The sequence below is a fragment of the Saccopteryx leptura genome, chromosome 3, assembly GCF_036850995.1.
Source record: "Saccopteryx leptura isolate mSacLep1 chromosome 3, mSacLep1_pri_phased_curated, whole genome shotgun sequence".
Lineage (NCBI taxonomy): Eukaryota > Metazoa > Chordata > Mammalia > Chiroptera > Emballonuridae > Saccopteryx > Saccopteryx leptura.
In genome coordinates this window covers 182,405,221-182,409,920 of record NC_089505.1, presented here as the reverse complement: position 1 = coordinate 182,409,920, position 4,700 = coordinate 182,405,221, and positions in this window count along the sequence as shown.

Sequence of the window (4,700 nt, the reverse complement as noted above, 5' to 3'; positions counted from 1 at the left end):
CAATAAGCTTTGTGAGATCCCTCTATGATCTTTTACTCAGATTGGGGTCTACTCCTGGGTCCCCGCTGCATGGTGAGACACAGTGTCCCTTGCTTTGGGCCTTCTAGATGCTGACTACATTTCCATTGCCTGTTGTCACACTTGCCACTGACAATCTTCTTCCTCCTGACAGGGCATTCTTTCCTTCCATCCACGACAATGGGTCTGCCTTTCCCAATGCCTGCTCCACCCCTGCCTGCTGCAAGGGTGCCCACCTGCTGCTGTGAGCTTCAAGAGGCCCCAGGCCATTCCAAACAGGGGTGTGCTGGCAGAAGTGGATTCAACAGTGGGCGCACCGGGTGTGCGCCCTTGGCCCTGACTTCTGAAGGCCCCTGCAAAACCCCAATTTGACACTTTTTTCTAATGACACCAAGTTTGGTTTCAAACGTGCAATTTTAACATTAATAGTACATAATATTTTTTATTTATTTAAAAATATGGTTAACATGTATTTTTATTTTCCCTGTCTCTCTCTCTCTCTTTTTTTTAAGGGCCCAATATTTTCTTCTGTGCCCGGGGCTTCAACTGACCTTAATCCACCTCTGCGTGCTGGAGACAAGGGAGGGACAGATTTGTTGTCTCTTTGTTTACCCTTCGCCCAGTTTCTGAGCTCTTCTCTGAGCTGAGTGCTGAGCTGGTTGCGATGGGGAGGGGCTCACAGTCTGGTGGGGAAGCTCAGTCTGTGAGCACTCGGTACAGAACACTGAATGCCAAGAAACACCCAGAGGAGGGTGTCTGACGGACAGCACAGGAAGGCGTGGTTTCCACAAGAAGGGTGATCTAGAGGCTTAAGAAGGAAGTTAATCTGTTGTCTTGTGAAGTAAATATTGACTGAACCTCTATTTTGTGGCAGGCATCAGTGGATGCAATGATAAGCAATATCAGATAAGGTTCTGTCCTTGTGAAATTTAATGTTATTTTAAGGGAGATAGATTATCAATCAAATAAGCACACAAAAAAATGAATATTTACAAATTGTAGGGAGGGTGAGGGAGCACAGGGAGAGCTGATGACAAGGGACCTGGCTGGTCTGGGGTATGGATGAAAGAGTGGGATTAAAAAACTTTTTTCCCCATTGATTTGAGAGAGAGAGAGAGAGAGAGAGAAAGAGGGAGAGAGAGAGAGAAGCGTCCTTATTCCACTTTGTTGTTCCACATAATTATGCACTCATTGATTGCTTCCCGTATGTGCCCTGACCAGAGATTGAACCTGCAACCTTCGTGCACTTGGATGATGCTCTAGTCACTGAGCCACCTGGCAAGGGCCAAGGATTGGGCTTTGAAGAATGAATGGAGTTAGCCAGTGTAAAGGGGATGATGGAGGGCATTTCAGACAGAGGGACAGGGCTGGAGAGGGCTCAGTGTTTGGGGGCAAACAATACATGCAGGGAGCTGTGGTGAGGACAGAGCCGCAGAACAGGGAAAGGCCAGGATAAAAATTTGTTTCAGCTTTCTCCAAAGAATGATGGGAATTCAAGGTCAGGTTTTAAGCTGGGGGGCACAGTGGACACAGGGCCAGTGACAGGGTCAGATTTGAATTTTGCAAAGGCCTCTGGCAGCAGAATAGAGGATCACAGAGTATAAGAGTAGAAGCAGGTATCAGTATTTATTTGTTTATATACAATGGGATTCTATTGTGTGTATTGTTCTGTAACTTGCCTTTTAAAAAAAGCTATTATGTCATATTAATCTATCTCATTCAGTTTAACGATGCCATCCAGTATTCCATACTATACGTGTATACAGTCTATGCAACCATTTGTAGTTTAGTTAATGATGTCTAAGTTGCTCCTGATTTCTCATTTTTGCAAACTCTACTGGCAGAAGCAACCTTGAACATGGATGTGGCAGGTGTAATTCTGAGATATCCCTAAATTTCCCACCTCTGTTGCATTCACGGTGTATAATCCTCTCCCCTGGAGTGTGGGTAGGACCTTTGAATAGGGTGGGATAAAACTCCTATGATTGGATTAATGAACCTAGATTACCCTGGGTGGGCCTGGTTTAAACAGAGGATTCCTTCAAAGCAACCTCTGAAGGGAAGGTTTAAAGTGTGAGGAGGCTGAAAGACTGGGTCACATGACAAGATCCTGAGAGTTGCTTAGGGTGTCTGTTTCCCACAGCTAACAAGGAAACAAGACCACCTTACACAAATGCAAGGAAATGAATTCTGCCAACAACCTGAGGGAGCTTGGAAGCAAATCTTTCCCAAATTGAAACTCCAGATTATAAAATACTAGGCCAACATATTGATTTCAGTCTTATGGGACCTTGGACAGAGAAAGCAACTAAAATGTGCCTGATTCTTGACCCTCAGGAACTGAGATAAAAATTTTGTATTGTTTTAAGAGACAAAAATTGTGGTAATTTGTTATGCAGCAATAGAAAACTAATACCATAATCATTTAAATACCTTTTCTAGTATTTCTTTAAGGTGGACATAGAGCAATGGGTTTGGTATTAATAGGTGTAAAGCTAGTAGCCACGGCCACCATCACAGCCGCCTGGCCCGTGCAGGTTCGCATTTGATTCGGACAGACAGTAATGAAATGATGGAGCCAAGAACTGGTGGGCCATTAGCTTTAATCCTAGCTTGCACCCAGTGGGTAAGAAATACACACAGTGGGAAAACACTTCCCTTTCCATTCAGGGCTCCCAAAGCCACTGACTTATCCAAGTTTCCTAGAATCAAGGGTTTCTACCTTACCAGCTTTATTCACCTCTGTTCCCCATCTCCTTCTGTATGCACAAACTGGCTTCTCCTTCAGCACTCCGCCATCTTGGCTGCTTCTCCTCTCCTCCATGTGGTCTTTCTTTGCTATCCTCCAGAATGAGTTCCTCTGCCTCATTTTATAGTGTAGAAATCAAAACCTTTAATTCAATATACAAACAAGGAAGTCTCTGATACAAAGTCACTTATCTGAGGCATAATGGGATTCCTCATGAGAGTGCACCACCTCATATCATGCAACAATCAAGGGTGTGGGGAAAAGCTTAGTCTTAAAACTAAACCTTAGGCTACAACGACCCTGCTTGCCTACAGCCTGTCCCCCACACCCAGTGCAAACTATAAGCAAGCAAACATATATATCATATTTACAAACTTATTTGAACAACATAGGTATCTTCAAATTGTCCTCCAACTTACATTCCCACCAGTGGAGAATAAACATATCTATTTCCCATACCCTCACTGATTACTTTTAGTTTCTTTAAACCTTTTTTACATTAATTTTACTGATTTTAAAGAGAGGAAGGGAGACAGAAATATTGATTTATTCCTTAATGGGCCCTGACGGGGATTGGACTGGCAACCTCTGTGCTTCAGAACGATGCTCTAACCTACCAAGCTATTCAGCCAGGGCTATTATCAGTTTTTAAGTTTTGCAAACCTGATGGATAAAAATGGTATCCTATTTTTGTTTTTTATGAAAACATTCTTTGCTTTTTTACTTTTTTTTACTCTATGAATTTATTTATTTCCTCCTATGACAATGAAGCTATAAAAATGTTCTGGTACATGCTGAGTGCTTGATAAATGCTAGTGATCATCACCATCGTCATCATCATCACTATTGATTTATAGGAATTAAAATATAAATATTCTATTACTCTTATTACAATTGCTGCCTATATTTTATTTCAGTGTGATTTATTTTTATTTTTTAATTTTTTTATTATTATTATTTTTGTATTTTTCTGAAGCTGGAAACGGGGAGAGACAGTCAGACAGACTCCCGCATGCGCCCGACCTGGATCCACCCGGCACGCCCACCAGGGGCAACGCTCTGCCCACCAGGGGGCGATGCTCTGCCCCTCCGGGGCGTCACTCTGCCGCGACCAGAGCCACTCTAGTGCCTGGGGCAGAGGCCAAGGAGCCATCCCCAGCGCCTGGGCCATCTTTGCTCCAATGGAGCCTTGGCTGCGGGAGGGGAAGAGAGAGACAGAGAGGAAGGAGTGGGGGGTGGAGAAGCAAATGGGCGCTTCTCCTATGTGCCCTGGCCGGGAATCGAACCTGGGTCCCCCGCACGCCAGGCCGACACTCTACCGCTGAGCCAACCGGCCAGGGCCTTCAGTGTGATTTTTAAGAAAAGAATCCCAGTTTTAAAATGTTGACAACAAATTTAGCCAATGAAAATTAGTAGATAGATCAACTATATTTCAATAAAATATTTATAGAGCCAGTTTTGTGGGTCAAACAAGACCACTAGTGTGCTTCCCCTCCTCATTCCCTCCCTTCCATTTTGCTGCCTATACTCAGTTTTTAGTACAATGATATTTATTCCTATTAAATGAGTGGGAATGCCTTGGATAGTTTCTCATGCCTGAGAATAGTTTATAAGTAAAAATGATCTGTTTCTGAAGGATTGGAAGAACTCACTTGTAAGTCTATCTACATTTGATGTTCTTTTTGTGGGGAAGGGCTGAGGTATATTTTTGACTATCTTTTTAATTTCTTGTCTGCCCCTTAGCCTGGTCTGTGTTTCTGTCTTTTCTTTGAGTCAATTTTTAATATGTGTATTTCCTAAAAATTACCCTTTCATCTAGATCAGCCATGGCTTTAGGTGACCCCTGTGTTTTGGTCGTTCGACCCCCGCCGGGGTCGTGACCCACAGGTTGAGAACCGCTGATCTAGATTTGCATATGTATTGGAACAAACAT